The 19,630-nt window shown below is 31.7% G+C and overlaps 2 non-coding genes across 2 annotated transcripts; both read left to right on the forward strand.

The window, feature by feature from the left end:
* The first annotated feature begins 7,606 nt into the window (after positions 1-7,606).
* TRNAH-GUG (transfer RNA histidin (anticodon GUG)) lies at positions 7,607-7,678 on the forward strand. Its single transcript has one exon. It is a non-coding gene; the product is annotated as a tRNA-His (tRNA).
* Positions 7,679-8,851: 1,173 nt separating this feature from the next.
* TRNAH-GUG (transfer RNA histidin (anticodon GUG)) lies at positions 8,852-8,923 on the forward strand. Its single transcript has one exon. It is a non-coding gene; the product is annotated as a tRNA-His (tRNA).
* Positions 8,924-19,630: the final 10,707 nt, after the last annotated feature.

Below are 19,630 nucleotides of genomic sequence, written 5' to 3' on the forward strand. Positions count from 1 at the left end.
AGCTTCTGTGAGGCTGTTAATTGGGTTGAATATTAAACCATAATATTATCATTATTTTTTCTTAGAAGAAATCACAATAACGCCACGAATTTTGTTAAAATCTGTAAAAATATTCCTGCTTAGATTTTAATTCATGTTTATCCGTTACTAAGACGAGAAATAAACTGCATCCTGCAGTCACAGTTAGGGGTGATTAATGAGTGAGCATGAGTGAGTTGGGATATACTCATGATCGGCTCATTAAGTTAACGAGCGGGTTTAAGCGAGCTAGTTATGAGCAAGTTACGAGTTATGAGTCATAGAATTTAACAAATTGTTAATAATCCATTTAATCTTTTTTTTTACAGTAAAAATCTGTAGGTTATTATTAATATAGCAAGAAAGTACATGAGTGTTGAGTGCTGTTACAAAGCTACAACGAACAAAAAACATGCTACAACAAAATACCAGCAAATGATGGCCCGAATTACAGTGAGAGCAGGTCCTACGATTCATTGCAAACTCTTTAATTCCAATTACAAATAACATCACACATGAGATTGGATGTGGTAGAAACCTGATTTATTTGGGTTTGATACAGTTTGGAATTGAATATGGCAAGATTCATGTAACTCATTCTTAATGGGTGAGTTGGAGTATGCTTATGCTCGACTCATTAAGTTAACGAATGAGTTGTTAATAAAATTTTAGCGAGCGAGTTATGAACGAGTTATGAGTAAATTAATCACCCCTAGTCACGGTGGCTCCTGTTTTTAATAAAAAAAGGATTAATCACTGAATGGACATTATATAGAATAAAATTTGAATTTGAAATATTGATGAGGAAATTGCATGGCCCTGTTATCAATGAAATTGCACCCGAAGAAAGTAGAAAGAAGGCGTGTGATTGATTAAGAAGCATTAATTAATTTGCATTGGCTGTAGCCTGTAGGCCTGTAGCACAACTGCACCTAGCACAAGCAGCAAGGGACCTTGGTTCCGGTGAAATTTTCTCATTGGATTGGCCTTGCAATCTTGGTTTTATAATTCCAAGGCTTTGCTTTTATTCACGGCAAATTTCGAGGAGGAATTTTAAATAAGAATAATTTACATTAATAACAAAAATATTGTTTCACATCTGTAACGGACTAGTGGTTTGCTAACGGGTTACCCGTGACCCGTTCCGGGTAACCCGTTAGGGGTAACGGGTAGGGCGGGTAGACGGGTAGGACGGGTACGGGTACAACCCGCAACGGGTAGACGGGTAGTTTTCCCAAAACCACTACCCTACCCGTTTATTACCCGTACCCGTTGCGGGTTGACGGGTACGGGTATCCCGGGTACGGATCCGGGTATCCGGGTACGGGTCCGGTCCGCCCGGTTTTTTTTTTTTTTTTTTTTTTTTTTTTTTCTGTTTTTCCCTTTTTTTTCTGTTTTTTTTCAAAAAAATTCAAATTTTTTTGAAGTGAAACGGGTCGGGTACGGGTAACGGGTACGGGTATGCGGGTAGATGGGTACGGGTAACGGGTACGGGTATGCGGGTAGATGGGTACGGGTAGGCGGGTACGGGTAGACGGGTAGACGGGTACGGGTATAACGGGTTTTTTTTCAAATTAGGTTGTCCGGTCCGTTTATTACCCGTACCCGTCTACCCGTCTACCCGTTTGTACCCGGGCAACGGGTACGGGTACCACGGGTAACGGGTACGGGCCGGGCAAAACGGGTTCTACCCGTTCCGGGTTTAGCAAATGCCTATAACGGACTGAATGAAGTCCATAATATTAGTTATTTAATTTTCAGTCCTTCATATTTTTAATATATAATTTACTTTTCATTTTTGTTAGGGATATAAATGGATATGGATAATTCGCTCCATATTCGCTCTGTATGTGGAGATTATTCGAATCTGGATTAAACGGATATGTATAATTACGGATACCGATACGGATATTTTTTGCATATGGTGAAATAATGACGGATACAAATACGAATAATTTTGTTAAGGTGAATATACGTATCCGTATCCGTAATTATCTGGATCCGAAATTGCTCCCAACCGGCTCTGATTTTACTGCTCCTGATAGAAGTTGTTATATAATTATCCTATATTCATTTCAGTTTTGGTTGAGGGATAAATGATAATACGATCCGGTTTCCTATTTAATCTTTTTTTTCGTTGGTAATGGTGCTACAATAGCGCTATTTTCTTTTCCTTTTACCTTCATTTCTTCTCTCTTCATTCCTTTTTATTGAAGACTTTAGCCCGTGAATGATGTAGTATGCTTTTAGTCTCTGTTAAATTGATTTTAGCCATTGTTTCAAGACAACAATAAGACACTATTTTGTATCTTAAAATCTATAACTGAATTATCTGACAATTATTCATTTCATATCCGTATTCAAATTCGTATTCGTAGATTATTCGCTTTGTATCCGTATCCGTTTAAGGCAGATTTGGTTTTAAATAATATCAGTTTACTATCTGTATCTGTATCCGCTCATTGAAAGACAGATATGAATATGATATTTTAGCATTATCCGCTCTGAATCCGCGCCGTTCACACCCCTAATTTGAGTTCTTAATATAAAACTATTTTATCATTTTAATACTTTTTTTTTATTTGTAGCAAATTATCACCAATAAAAATAAAGAAAGATTCACACTTGCATATATGCGTGGATATTATGGTTGTATTAGCTTAGTTAATCTACGATATCATGACTAATTATATTTATTTTCATGTTATTTGTATTAATTTACGTCTCCGTCCGTATTGTTTTCAGCACAAGTACACTACTATCGGTGAAAGTTGTTAAAATAACTTAAAATAAATAATTTGACACCACACTCCGCCCAACCCCTTCCACTAATTTTTATTTCATTGAATAATAATCGTACAATGTTATGCATACACGAAATTGTATGTCTTCTTTTATAGAGATTACAACAGCATGGTTTAATTAGAGAAATAATCATGCCACCTGATTCTTGCTAGCTAACTATGGAAATAATATTATACATTTTATAAGTATGGAAGAAAATAAATAAATCAATGAAGATTGCACAATCTTCGAATATGGCAGCAGGGGTGCTCAAGGAATATCAGAATAATTTCCATTCCTAATTTTGCTCCTCTGGATCCAGTGTGCCCTATTCTACGTGCAGCTTGTAATTTCAACAAAAGTATTATGTTTTTCAATGGATTTTAAATGTAAGATCAATTTGGTACAAATTTAACTTTTAAGAACCAAAATGAGAATTTGAAAATTTCAATAACCAATATATTAAATGAGTGATTAGTGTTTCGAAAAAAAAATAAACAAATAAGAAAAATTAACCTGTAATTAGTGTTTCTAATCCCCCACCATCTTGTTTTTTGAAAATTTTCCATTCAACTGTTTTATTTTTAAATCACGACAGTGGCTGTCATGTTGAAATTTTCCATTAAAATTTACAGGTTCAATTTTGAACTTAATTTTATTAAATAATAAAGTTGGTGCATAGGACTTTTTTTTTTTAATTGTGGATAAAGCCATGTTAATTACACAATTGATTAATGGAATGAAAAAAAATAGAAACTATTAGATTAATGTTGTCATTTTAGGGGTGCAAAGATACGGATCGGATAGTGGTAAAACCATATCCGTATCCGTTTTTATTTTTCGGATACGGATACGGATCTGATATTAGACGGATACGAATACGGATACGGATCGGATATTAACCGGATACGGATACGGATATCCGCTTTTTATAATAGTGAATAACATAATTTTTTTCATAATATATATTAAACTTTATAATATATATCTACTATTTGGATACGGATAGTTAAAATTCAAAACCATATCCGTATTCATATCCGCATGGATATTCGGATATCGGATATCCGTATTAAATTTTCGAATACAGAGTCGGATACGGTAGGACAATATCCAATCCGTTTGCACCCCTATGTTATTTACTCGGAATGGACCCAGCTGCGTGAATCTTTCGCGAATTTAACTTTTGGTAGTGTTTTATTCTGCAACAAAAAGCTTAAAGTTTTCTTTATTCCATTCTTAGCTTTGTTCTCACGACTTTATGCAGTAAATAAAACGCGTCAAAAAGTAATATTTTATATTGTTTTGAAGTTTCTGCAATCGTTCTGGTCCCTGTTTTGTGCTTTTAGGTTTCGCTTTCACAATTGTTCTTAATATATTTGTTAAATAAAGATTACCGTTAACTTCAATATTGATTTATTTTTACATCTTGAAAAAACTGTATACGTGTGTCTCCGTTAACGTCACGTGACCTTAAAATTTCTTTATTCCATTCTAACATTTTTAAATATAAAACATGTCGACCATTAAATTATATTGATGGTAAAATTAAACGATTATTAAACCTAAAATTAATTTTATAGGAGGAGGGTTCAAATGCCTTCATGTTTTTGTGCCTCCATCTCTCTCCATCATTTTCAAAGTTCAAACAGCCGATCCGAACCGTTCAATCTAACCTCCATACCAAAATATGTTTGGAGACCAAATTTTATATTTTTAGAAATTTTTTTACTATTTATTTAGATAGGTACAAAAATACTGTTTTTAGATGGTTCAGATTTACTGATTTTGTACGTATCTAAAAAAATAGTAAAAAAATTTCTAAAAATATAAAATTTGGTCTCCAAACATATTTTAGTATGGAGGTTAGGTTGAGCGGTTCGGATCGACTGTTTGAACTTTGAAAATGATAGAGAGAGATGGAGGCATAATGGAGGCACAAAAACATGGAGGCATTTGAACCCTCCTCATTTTATAGATATAATATCTTATTACTCTATTGGTAAAACATTAATTAAATTTGTTATATTTAAAAAAAAAAGATTGGTCAGTCATGAAATAATAAAAAAAATATAATGGTTTGATTTGATCGGCATTTGATTAGTAAAAAATTATTTAAATCACCCCAAAATCGATATATTGTCTCTCTAAAATTTATACAATGCACGCATAATTTTAATCTTTTATTTTAATAACCGTTCAAGTTGGTTATTTTGGTTATCAACATCGCCCCTCTTCACCCTAAATATTTTGATGAAAAAAAATCATTAAATAACGGCCTAAACTTGTTTTATCAATTCTTGATTGGGCCTCGAAATATAACTACAAGTCGTATATTAATTCAACAAATATTTTAGTTGGATAGGGTACACTAAATTTCACTAGTCCAAGTTCTAACCGGGCCATTGTTCGCTAATCGTACCGTATTACATAATATAATTTGACATGACCCACTCTTTCTTTCCAAGTTTCGGTTGATGTGAAAATATTTGATTTTTCAACTTGATATCTGCGCAAGTCCGCAACAATTGAAATTCTTCGGCAAGGAAATTTTGTACGAGGCTCAAGAAGGTTTCGTAGATTTAAAATATCAGGCCCATATTTCATTGGGCCGGGCTTGTGTTATTTGTTGAATAGAAGTGTAGGATTTGTACAATTAGAGGGACCTGATTTTACCAGTCAAAGACCTAGCGGGCCCAGTATACCTCAAACAACACGATCTACCTTCTTATAACGTTTAGTGCATTTGCGTGGATAATTTAAATTTTGAGAAATAACATTTGTTTTGAACATACATCTTGTGAAACCGTTAGAATAATAGAACCTCAGTTTTAAAATAAATTAACTTGATGCTTGTGTGGACATGAAACACTGAGGAAGCAGCTCCGACAATGAAAGATGAAATGCCTGAAAATACTACACACATACCACTGTAATTCCTAGAGCCAGAAGAAGTGCTGGTTGAATAGGCTAATGAAATCTTTTGAGTTAATGTATTTGGACCGTCTGATCCGCTTTAAGATCTGTGTGGACTAGATCCACACTAATATTAAAGGGCTCCTAAATTATAAGTTGTAGTCGGATTGGCTCCGTTTAAAATCAGATGGCCGAGATGCATTAACTCAAAAGAGCATCTTTTGAGTTAACGCAGACGATGTGGACTCAATACAGAGAACTCCGTTTAGTGTGAACTAGTTTTAGCAATTAACTGAGCGATGAGAGTTTTTGTTAACATTCTGATATTTTGTTGCTTGTGTGAGAACTGATTTATGCTTTTATTAGACTAAAAACATGGATTTGTTAGGAGAACATTTTATTGATCATGCAACATACATTGGTCTGATTTTGTAATAAATTGTAAATTAACAGTTTTATATAATGAAACGGACCAACAACCTTATTTAAAAAAAAAATGAAATTGTTTATTTTAGAAGCGATCAAAACAAATTACTGGTTTATATTTAGCTCACCAAGTATTTCAGTATTTCATAATATTTTATATATTTTTCTATCTTTACGAAATATAATCGAAAAGTACTGTATAGCTTTTAAAATAATATACGAGTAACATTGTTTATTTGAATGCGTAAAGAAAAAAGAATAATTTTAATAGAGACCTATTAATTATTGTCTAAGTCATGTTTGTTTTGAATTTGTTTAGTATTTCTAGCACATCATATAACTTGCATGTTTGTCCATAAGGTGGTTCTTGTACAAGTTCAAAATTGTATTTCATATTTAACAGATAGTGTTTACATGCCGAAAATTTTAAATATACCCACAAAAAAAAAGACTATTGTTTTTGAAAAATTCAATATTTATTCGGACCTCAACAACGAATAGCGGTCTCCAAGACTGGGAGCCTCCATTTGTCGTTGCGGTCCCGCAAAAACTAAAAAAAATAAATTGTTACGTCGATTTTAATATATTTGTTTAATAATTTTCAAAAAAGAAAAGAAAGAACAATTAATAATTTGAATATATTAGAAAAGACATCAAACAAAATAGATAAAACATTTTATAATTTAAATGTACTAGAAGGACTCCGAAACATTTTCCAGGCATTATTTTTACTGGCTGTAAAAAAATTGAACTATTTCTTAGTGTGTTACTAGAAAAAATAAAAAATACTTTGGATCTGAATTATTGATCCCGGTTCAAAAGTCACTTATAGTAAATAAAGAAATTATCATGAACCTTCTGGTATATACAAATTCTAAGATACTCAAACTAATTTAAAAAAAAAAAAGTTCATTGCCATTATTACAAAAGTCAAATCAAATTTTTTTTTTTCAAAAGTAGATGAAGTACTTGTTGGCATGTGAAAATATGAGCGTTCCTTTTCTCGGCTTACTTTTGAATAAAATTGAACATTTAACCCTCTTGGTTGAGTTGATGTTTCTTTATTTAATTTTACTGCTTTATTACATTAAGATGGGAAAGCAGGCTTCATCACATGTTGGCCCAACAAGGCTTCACATTATTGGGTCCAAGCCACTAATTTTATTTTTAAATTTACGATTTATTTGTGAAGTATTTACATGTTAAATATATAAAATTTCAAATTAATTGAGTATGAAATTAAGTTAAATATATGAGATTTTAAATTAATTTAGTATAAAATTAAGTAGTAAGAAAAGTTAAAAGTTAATTTTAATATTTATATTTTTTGACCGTTTAGATTTAAAATTAAATTAATTTAATTAATTTCAAACCAAATCTTCATGTAAAATTGAACCAACCAATTGCTTCAATGCGAGGTACCATTGCAATATAAAGAATTTAATCTCAGATGACGACAAAAGTGGCTGTAGTTTAGTGGTAAGAATTCTACGTTGTGGCCGTAGAGACCTGGGCTCGAATCCCAGCAGCCACAGGAAATAATTTCCTTTTTTCGGCTATTCTATTTATAGCACATTACAAAATTCCATACAAACCCTTTTGTAGCCCAGCGCAGAATGCTACTGAATGAAAGCCCGAAAAGCCTACAGCTAATCAAAGCCGAATTTCCATATTTCATCATATTTCTTGTTTGCTTTTCATGATATTGCAGTCCAAGTTGCAAATATAAACCGACTTTTCTATGAGAATGTTATCACCTAGTTAAACACCAAGTTAAACACCAAATAAACCTTAGAAATCGTTTTGTCAATTGTACAGTTATACAATTTAAAATATGATTTTTTATTTTGACGTAGAATATCTTTCATTTTTTTTTTTTTTTGATAAAAGTATGTTTAACTAGTAACGAAATATGCTCATTTGTAAATATCATGTATATTTTCAATTTTTATATCTATCTTGCTGATCAAATTTGAGGCTATTACTACATTCCAAATCCTGTGATATTTTGTGATGTGTGCTGTAAAAATTACAACAAAATAAAATCATAGTTTGAACTTTGAAGGTCGGAAAATAGAGGTCGTGGATCTCATATGAGCAGTGTTTTAAAAGTCGGTTTAGTCGGCTGAATATTCGGTCGAATATTCGTATTCGGTTGGAATCCGAATAGAAAATGAGTATTCGGTTCAATATTCAGCCGCATATTTTTTTCCGCATATTATCTATTTGGCCGAATATTTCCGAATAGAGAATAAGAATCCGAATAAGAAACGAATAAATTATAATTTCATTTATTTAAGTTTGAACTTATGTTTTATTTATGCTTATAATTTGTAGTTTTGTAATTTGTAATGTGGATTGTTAACTTGTTCTAACTAGTGTTATGTTTTATTTATGTTTATTTGTAATGTTTATTAGAGTTAATGCCTATGATTTTTCATTTGAAAATCCGAATATATAAATTCGAATATTCGGTTGCATACTGTATATGTGGTATTCGGTGGCTTTCCGAATACCGAATAAGAACAGATTATTAAAACACTGTATATGAGGGAGGAGATTGAATAATTAAAAGTTGAAATGTTAGAGGGTCGGAACTCTCCATCAAACACCGCACCAAACAATGCCACAGTAGAGAGGAAGCGATGGGCTAATTTAATCTTCTCAATTTTGGTTCTTATATAGAGTATTCAGCTTAAGACTCACGGTGGCTGTAGTTTAGTGGTGAGAATTCTACGTTGTGGCCGTAGAGACCTGGGCTCGAATCCCAGCAGCCACAATCATTTTGTTTACATTCTTTCTTTTCCTTTCGCCTCTTTTGACCCATTCAGCTACTTTTCAATCATGCATGCCAGTTTTATCCTAAATGAAAAGGTTGACAAAATGGCGCCCCAAGGCCAAGGTTCCTTAGGAATCTCATATGTAGGACGATCAAATGGAAATAAAGTTCCCTGTTTCGAGAAAATATGACTAAGGGTTTTGTATGACATCATATATGATCTTCGGCTAGCTAGCTTCATTAATTCATGAGCATATATGATATGACTAAAGCTTACACCGTCAAATGAGCGTTATCTTGTATCATAGCTATAGATAAGATCTCAGCCTCCGCTCTCCTCGAAATATGGAGAAATAAAATACGAAAGATAAGACTCAACCGATATATACAATTCCTATCTATCTAACAAATAAATAAATTGATTGATTGCTGACTTTCACCATGGTTGCTTCTGTGTTTGCTCGATCATGTACCATTCCGAAAATTTTAAATATACTATAAAAAAATAGATAAACTAAATAATCACATTTTTTTTTTTTAACTCAGCTACAACGTGACGCTGCAAATTACATAAATTGAATTGAGAGCATCTACATCCCTAAAACTCAAAAGGGTTTCTAAATAACTGTTAACTATTTTTTAGAAATTATGGTATTTAAAGTTTCTAACTCTCACATCTCTGAAACTCATTTTAGAGTTTCTATTAAGCCACGTCAGCAACAAATTAAAAGGGAGAAACAATTTGAGCCAATCATTTGGCTAATATAGAGTTTATAAACAGTTTCTTAATAAGAAACTTTCCTGCATAGTTTCTAAATAAGAAACTCTCCCACATCCCTGAAACTGGATTAGAAACTGCCACATCATATTAGAAACTCTAATAGTTTCAAGGATATATATAGATGCTCTGAGTGTCCGCAACGTTAAATGGCGAACACATTCAGTTTTTTTTTTTTTTTTCTGAAAAGTTGTTTGTATTGATTTTGTGAGCCCCAAAAATTATTTTCACCAATCAAAACTTGATGTAAACCAAACTTTGCATCCGCCATTTAAATGACTGTGGCTTTGACCAATCAAAGCACGAAAATATATCTAAATTACATCAAACAACTGATATATTATATCTCAAATATCACAAGGGGATCATTAAATTTTATTCCTACTTACCTTGAAACATATAAAAGAGGAGAGATTCATTTACAACATTTGTAAGTTACGACATTTTACAACAATTTAGTTTTGCCATTTTCAAAATTTAAATAGTCGATTCAAACTGTTCAACATAATCTCTATATTAAAAAGTACCTGGAGATCAAATTTTCCATTTTTTTGAATTTTTTTTATTATTTATTAAGTATTTTACAAAACTATTATTTTTAGACAATTCTGGACGATTGAAAAACAACAGTTTTGTAAAGTATTTAATAAATAATAAAAAATGCAAAAAAATGTAAAATTTGATCTCCAAGTATATATTAATATAGAGATCATGTTGAACGGTTTGAATTGACTGTTTAAACTTTAAAAATTATAAAACCAAATCATTGTAAGATATTATAACCTACAAATGTTGTAAGTACCCTCCTCAATTAGATATTAAAAGTTACCTTAGTTGCGTTAATTAATTATGATAATTAAGATATAATGTGGCGAAATGTTGTAGTAAATAACTAAATCTGTTAATATTTGTGTAATTAAGATATATGAAAAGGGACAATTTCACGTATACCCCTCAAAAATATCAAAATTATGTATTTTCCCCTCTAAATTTTAAAATTACATATTTTCCCTTCTAAACTTCAAAAACTCACATATTTACCTATTTTATTGTCTTTTATATTAAAACATTTTCTAAATTTATAAAATACCTATTTTATCCTTTTATTAAAAAGCATAAAATACCCATCCGACTCCAATTTGAATTTGAGGGTTCCTCTACCGTTCGAATTGTTTTAAGATCCGTGCGTGCTAGATCAGCAGAAATCTTGAAGCGAATAAAACACAAATATTGAAGCAATGTGCACAGATCTTAATGGGATGCACGCGGATCAAAATTGCTTTGAGATCCGTGTGGGTTAGATTAGCACAAATCTTGAAGCGAACATGTAATAATCTTATTGCGATACGCGCGGATCAGACGGTAGAGGAACCTTGAGATTCAAATTTGAGTTCGATGGGGTATTTTATACTTTTAATGAAGGGTAAAATATGTATTTTATAAATTTGTAATGAGTTTTAATATAAAAGACAATAAAATGGGTAAATATGTGAGTTTTTGAAAGGGAGAAATATGTAATTTTAAAATTTAGAACGGAAAATATGTAATTTTAAAGCTTTTGTGGGGATATGCGTGAAATTCTCCCATGAAAAAATGTAGTTGAAATAAATATATGTACTTTTTACAGTTTTTGTTGAAATATCATCCAAATTAATTTAGTTCGCAAAACTTAGTCACTTCAATTCCTAAGTCGATCTTCTATAGACTACCTATTAGTTTTAAGTTTAGCACAAACTAATAAAATAGACCATGCATGGAGAGATATAAAATTCTAACACCTTGTTTGGAGCAGAGGAAGCTAGGTTCAATGAAAATAAAAGAATTTGTTTTTTCAAATCATGTTTGATTGATAAAATTATAATAAAGGCGAAGGGTACAATGGAGAAATATTTAATCTTACATAATTGTAATCAATAGAATCGGTTTCCTTACTAATTAAAGTGTAACATATGATACTCATTTTTTGCAAATATTGTTAGAGAAAAAGACACAAATATCTAACAATATATCTTACTTATATAATTCTCATTCAATTTTTTTTGTCACAAATCTACAATCACCGAATTTGTCATTAACATTCTAAATTTTAATTAATCAAACAATCTTTCTTTCTATTATTCACCACCCATCCCTTCCTCTATTCTTCATAAATGTGTAAATGTCCATCTAATTGGGGATCATGCACATAGTGACTACACAAAACGTGCCGCAGATAATCCGGACAGTTATCCAGAAAGTCTGATATATATCCAGTGCAACTGTTTCCACAGTCAGTCCGTCACCATATAACAAATTCCAAAAGACTTGCGAAGTGGCAGAGCAAGGTGATGCATAAAATATACATATAAAAACAAAAATTAAAGTCTAATTTAATGCACAAATTTAATTTGCACTCCATGAATTGAGGGTCCGAAGCGAAGGCAACATGATTCCTTGCATATAGGATATATAATAGGAGGAGATAATGTACGTTATCCCAATTAGGTCCGTGAGAATGCATGCATGGGAAGGATCTTTGAATTTTTTTTGCTTTCTTTCTTTTTAATTTTTTCTTTGAAGTTTCAAGATATGATAAATATAGTAAATGATGAAAGAATTTCTACGTGGATCAGTAATATTTTAACTGATTGATTGAATGCAATATTTCAACTTTGTTATAATTAAATTATTTGTTATGGTTGTTGCATATATCCGTCTGATTTATACAAAACATGTTATTAAAAATTGCCAATAATGCGACATGGGCATATTGCGATTATTGTTTCGCGTTCGCTTCAGACATGCATCAAGTGTACGTTATGATGTTACGTTAATTATATCTTTGATATGCAACAAATTATGTTTATGTGTTTCAAATTTCTCTATAAAACTAGCTACGTACTTGATATTAATTTTAAAAGGTAATGATGAAATTATAATTTTTTAAATAAAGATTAGCTAATTATCTCGAAACGATATATCAGAAATTAAGAGAAAAAGAGCCACGCTCGAATTGTTTCAATATATATTATATACTATAATAATCATTTTTATTTGCGAGAATAAAAATGTTTAATACTGTCGGTACTCTGCGGATGCTCTCATCAGTAATTTTCATACCATTAAAAATAACGATATTTATAGTTGGCAAAGGTTTATCCTCAATAATAATTTTTTTTATCCTCACAGATAAAATATATTGTCATAGTGATTTATTAGTGCTGAGAATACAAAAACAATTATGTCATGAGTATCATCAAAGTAAAACTAGATAGTTTGATCCCTACCTTTTCATCTCAAGTATATACATGTTGTATTAATGAGAGAGTTACAATTGTCCATTTAGTATTTTACTATTTTTGGTACAGTTGTAACAATTTAGCAGGAATTACTAAATTCCTCATTAGTAATCCGATCTATAGATACTAACTAAATGAATTAATCCATATAATATAATATAATGTAAATAAAATCAGACGCCCAGACGGCTGAGATTTTCCATAATAGCTCCTCATGATAAGTAGCATATAAATGCATAACGATTAACGATGGATGGATAAATGAAATTGAGTAGAACTAGGGTGTTCTTTTGGTGAGCTTAACTTCAAAACCCATTAAATCGGTTTCAAATGATGAATCCGAACCGTTAAAACCCGCCTATTTTACGTGTGAACATGTGAAATTTTTAAACATTCGAATTAGTTTAGTATAAAGTCAATCGGTTAAAATTGGAAGGTTAATAAATTAATTTTAGTGCATTCATTTTTTGAATGTTTTTTGACTATTTGACTTTATACTAAATTAATTCGAATATTTAAAATTTTTACATGTAAACTCATCACTCGTAAGGTAGACGAATTTCAACAGTTCGAATTCGTCATTTGAAACAGATTTAATAAATTTTAAAGTTAAACTCATCAAACACTTTGATTAGCTTAGAAACACCTAGTTCTACACTTCTACTCAGTGAAATGAGCAAGGCTAGCATGTGACGTGCTCACCGAACCTCATCAGTGAGCAGATTTTTTCAGCTGTCCGATCGATTTCAGATTCGTGCAACATGATTTGATGATGTGCGCTGAGAATGGACGTGCAAACAGACGGAAGGTTCAAATTTTCTCCGTCTTCTTCTTTTTCGTCTCGTCTCCTCTCCATTGTTCGCCCTCTCCCTCCTCTCGTCGGAACAGTTGCCAATTCCGACTCCTATGGTTTGCGGTTTTCTTTTACCCCCACCTCTCCTTCTCCTTCTGTGAAATTTTCTTTTTCCACCGCCCCTCGCGCTCTCCTCTTCCCGCCTCAACCACAGCTTTGTCTGTCTCATACTCGCTTCAGCCACCCTTGCTTTTACTATCAGCCTTGCCCTCGACCTGACGCCAGTGCTTCTCCTGTCACTCTTTCTGTCTCTCCCGTCTGCTGGTTTCAAACCATTTCAAGGCTCCTCTCCATTTTTGGTATGCTCTCCCTCTCTCTCGCCCTCTCAAATTGAATCGATTTTGCTTAATTTTATCTAGCTGTACTTCAATTAGCAAAGGCTTTTATATGAACTAGTGCTGATTGCAAATCTGAACAATACTTTTCCACATAACCTGAGTTATTTATTTTTCAACTTTTAGAAATCAGTTCTACAATAATGTGAGGTCCAATTATGGGCTACAATATTCTTTATGCTTGTTTCTTGATCTTAATTATTTTATTTCTCAATTGCAGAGAATTAGCAATGAAACATCAAGCAAGGGTCTAACAGGTGCTTCTACAGCGCATGATGACGAAGATGATAGTGAATTTGAAATTGAAAATGACTATGGCACTTTTATACCAGTATGCACTTAGCTGAGTATGACTGATTTGAGAGTGAAGATAATTTTTATATTAGTTTAGACTGAATGTTTTACCGTATGAATTAGAGGGTTTTTTTGGTAATTTTTGCTATTTCATTTAACTCTATTGCTTTTGATGTATGCAGTTCAATTTCGTTTATACTTTCAATTTATCTCATGCTTGTTGATATTTCATTTATACTTTTGATTAGTCATATTTCTGTTTAGTCATTTTTGAGTACTTTCAATTTTAGTCATAAGTTTTGTCCTTACCTCAATTTTGATAAACAGGAAACACAAGTGCTGTACCAGTCCAAGATTTTATAAGCTTCCTTGCCAAATTCTTTATTATAATAAAAGTTGTTAAAAAATGCATTTAACAGTCTAAGATTTTGAAATTAATAAATCAAAGTATATGAATATACAATAAAAACTGAATAATAAAAAAAACAATGAATTTATTTATACAGAAAATACCTAATAGTTTGATTTCTTTGATTAAATATTGTTGTGTGCCATGTTTATTCATAAATTGAGGTGATATTAGTGTCAAAGGGAGAGAATTCAAAAAGAAAATAGTGTTAAAGGATTCACAGGAATATGAAATTCAAATTGAATCTGAAAATAAAATGAAAACATCAAACTTGGTCAATGACTGAAAATAAAATTGAAAATAATTGATGGTAAAATACACAACTATAGAAAAAGGCCTGTGCCATTTTTTTCAAACCTTTTGCAGTACAGATGTCATACTAGCAAATCTGATGGGGAGAGAGAGAGAGTGAGTGAGCGGCGTGATTGAAGAAACAGTCCGGAGCGAGAAGTGTGGTCGGGACTCGGGACTCGGAGCGAGAAGAAAAAGGCATCTAATGGAGGCGGTACTTTTTCTAATCGTTCAGCGTCCAAGCATCAAACGGAGAAATTATTAAAATTTCCGTCATGCTCAGCGCACATATCAAATCATGATAGCACGAATCTGAAACTGATCGGACGGCTGAAGAAATCTGCTCACTGAAGAGCCTCGGTGAGCACGTCCCATGCTAGCCTTGCTCCAATGAAATTAATCTCTTCCCAACAAATTCTTTTATACTGGATCCGTATCCTCCCAGGTACCTGACTCAACACAATTGAAATGGACAGTCCAGATTTAATTTCAGTCGGGGGGTGTTCGGATGGCAGTAGGGGCAGTACTATTTTCGGATCGTCCGATTCAATTCTACTCAGTCAGGTAACCTGAGGGGATACGAATTCTTTTATAGTATATAGAAGAATATGACACAGTGACACGTAAGGGGCGCTGGGTACGAGTTAAAGATCGGTGGTCCCTCCATTTTGAGAAATCATGGTCCATCCATTAGAGTTACGAATGGTGAGAACCGAGAATAAAATAGGCAAATTAAAAAGTTATCTGGTTCAATTCAGATAAAATTAAAATAAATTAGACAAAGTAAAATTTAATTCGGTTTTCATAAATAATTCGAACCTACCAAAATAAATTTATCAATTCAACTAAAAATTGAATCAAACAAACTAAACTAAATTTTTGTATATTCAGTTGAACCGAAAAAAGATAATAAAAACATAAACAATTTTTGTTATTTTTTTATTTTCTTATAAGTTCAAAAAAATTTATTTTAATATATATAATTGAATCCGGAATTAATGATTTTTCTATTCAAAGAAAAAGAAAACATTCCTATTAGGAATAAAATAATTATATTCATTTTTTTGATCAATTCGGTGTAACGTTTTTTTTTTCTAAACTAAATCAAACCAAATAATTAAATAATTTTCAAAAAATAAATCAAACCGAGGAGAAGTAAAGGACGCGAGGGAAAACACTAGGTGATTATGAGAAAATCCTAACTGCCAGCCTCTTCTTCTCCTCCTCCTCCCATCATGCCCTCTCCCAAGCCCGCCATCCAGACCAAAGGATTTGGGTGCGACAAGAGGTGATGTGTGCGGTGAAAGAGTTGGGTGCGTGAAACCCTAGCCTATAGGGGTCTTTTGCACGCGACAGAGGCAATGCATTCGGTGGGAGAGTTGGGCGTACGAAACCCTAGCTCAAAGCGCTCCTATGTACACAACGAGAGGGTTGGACGCGTAAAATCCTAGTTCAAAGGAGTCCTAGATGCACATCTAGAGGAGGAGGAGGGTCCCATGCGCACAATGAGAGGATTGCTGGCCTCGTCGTTTGATCGAGAGTTGCTTGTGAGAGGATCTAATGTGTAAGAAGTACGGATGGATCGTCATCGGCGGGTTGTTGATCTCGATCCAAGTTTGACAAGATCAGGCAGGTCTAGCAGAGAAGTGTGGACTGGATCAAGTTGTGAGTTATTGATTTTGATCAGATGGATTTGACACGATCAAACGAGTCTGACAGAGAGAAGTACAATTAGAGATAGAGTCATCTTTATTTTATCGTATTATAATGTAAATATATGTTTAAACTTTGATGTAAATATCTTTTTTTATCAATAAAAATTATAAGACAATAAGTTGCCACTTTACCTTTAAAACATAATAAATTGAATTGACTCATTTAATAAAAAAAAAACCGATTCTCTTTAAAACTAATTAAATTGGAACTGACAAACATGAATTTGTATTCTCTGCATTAACTAAAAAAAATCTTTTAAATGAATGGATCTAAATTATTCAATCCGCTTTATAATACATACGAATTAGATCTGTATTAATATTAAAAGACTCCTGTATTATAAGTAAGAATTAAATTGATTTCGTTTAAAATTAGATGGCTGAGATATATTAATTCATAAGATGCTCGAGTTAATGCAAACGATGCGGACTCAACGAACATCCATGTACATATTAATTGATTGGAGTCCGTATCGTCTGCATTAACTCAAAAGAGCATTTTTTGAGTTAATGTATCTTGGCCGTTTAATTTTAAACGGAACCAATGCGACCACGGTTTATAATTTAGGAGCCCTTTAATGTTAGTGTGAATCTAATCTGCACGTATCTTAAAGTGAATTAGACGGTCCAGATGCATTAACTCAAAAGATTCTTTTTTTAGTTAATGCTGAGGATACGAATTCGATTGATGGCGGATGCAAATGGAGAGATTGGGCTCAAGATAAGATGATGTTCTCGTCTCAAAAGGCGTACCTTTGAATTTGCAACGAAATCTTCTAAGGGACCTATGATGACTCCAAAATAATTTTTTTTTTAAATTTATTTAACAAAATGAATTGTTTTGTTTTTTTGTTTGAAAAACTGATAGGAATGAATTGTTTTGTATCTGTGTGTCTGTGATGGGTTTAACAGTCCAAAACGCTACGGTGCATTAACTTGTAGTCCACACCCAGCTGAAGTGATCGAGCAAATCAGTGTTGACTCGGTTGTCATTCTTATCCACATGGACCGTTATTTCATTTATAGGAATGCTTTAGCTAGCGGCTTGACTTTTAGGATATAAAATATAATAGTAATTTATTTATTTATCCAAGTATCAGTTATTAAATAAAAGTTAAATTCTAAAATTTATATGATCTCGAGCATCATATCTCTAGTGTTGATTAGTTCTTTCTCGAGGTTTATAATATATAGATCAAATATTTAATTCATGTGGAGGATTGAAATGTCTTCGTATTTTATGTATTTACTATGCTTTAATTATTTAGAATTTTAATGATTTAAAAATTCATAACTGAAATGTCAAAATATAATTGCTAGATATGATCTAATTTGTTTAATGTATATGAAAAATATTATAATGTTTTGAGTTTGTTTTGATTGACATCAAGAGATTACAAAGATACACATACTGATAAGGATAATTTATGAAACAATGCTTTTTCAACTTATAGATTTATGAATGCTGCCTTTTCAACTTTATTAATTCATATAATAACAAAATAGAAAAGTGATAATTTTTTATTGACATGTTGAATAAATAATATGGTTTACATTGGCGATTTTATTTTGTCATATGAGTTTTGAAAGTTTTGCTATTAGAAAATTAAAAAATGAATGCATGATGGAGGTAGAAAAAATAGAGGCTTCTTTTCATGTATCTTTTTGTTAAAATTATTGTATATTCAAAAGTTTCTATTTCCTAATTTTTCTTAACTGCATCATATCTCCTGTGTAAGCTAAGAGTTCGAAATATTCAAATAATTGTTATTCTTTTACTTCATTTATAAAATATTTTCAAATATTTCAAGCAATCATGTCTCCTTTCTGAATTATGAAATTAATAATACTTTCTCAAGAATAATTTTTTGTAGATAAAGATGATATCAGATCACTCGTACGAGTTTCAAACCATATATAAAATATTATCTTAATCATTAAATAAAAAACTGATTATTTTTATTTAAATGGAAATTATTTTGAAGGGTTAAATAATATTTTCAGTAATAAACAAAATAATTAATTACTTTATTTAGAAGAGAGTTCACCTTCATAACTTGAACTCACACTTGGAAGCTTATTTCATCTCATTCACATTAACTGTGTATGCAAGTCATTTTTGGAAATAAAACTAAATATATAAAATGCTGGTATCGTAAAATTTGTATTCACCATCCTTATAAATATTGCTCCTGTTTTTATTTTTGTGGATCATAATTGTAAAATTCCGATAAATTGATAGTTGATCACATCTTTGTAGAAACGAATAAATATTTGAAGAAAAGATTGTTATTTTCTACAACTAGTTATTTAATTGATTATATCGCTAGTGTCAGATAGTGAACAGCACATGCATGAACCTCTTCCATGAACCAATCTGAAATTTAAAGCAACTATTTGGCTATATATGATGTCGTGCCACATCCTCAGTTCCCTATCGTGTTTGAATTAAGTGCAACCGTTACCGTGTAACAACTAGTTGGTTTGATGTGTGCTTTTGCATATTTACCATTATTAGTTCTGTATTTAATTTATTTAGATTTGCTACATCCATAACAAAGGGGAAATTATTTTCTACTGGTTAACGCAAAATTTTAATTGACCGAGAGTGCAGTTATATTGATGGATTCTATATATTCACATCTAAACTATATTAAGATAATTACATAAACTCGTTTAAATCCAACTTTTGTTGAATTGGGATAAATTGCCAACAAATTTATAGTATCAATTTTGTATTTTTTTTTTTATTTT

The sequence above is a fragment of the Carex rostrata genome, chromosome 4 (assembly GCF_964058835.1).
Source record: "Carex rostrata chromosome 4, lpCarRost1.2, whole genome shotgun sequence".
In the NCBI taxonomy this organism is placed as follows: domain Eukaryota; kingdom Viridiplantae; phylum Streptophyta; class Magnoliopsida; order Poales; family Cyperaceae; genus Carex; species Carex rostrata.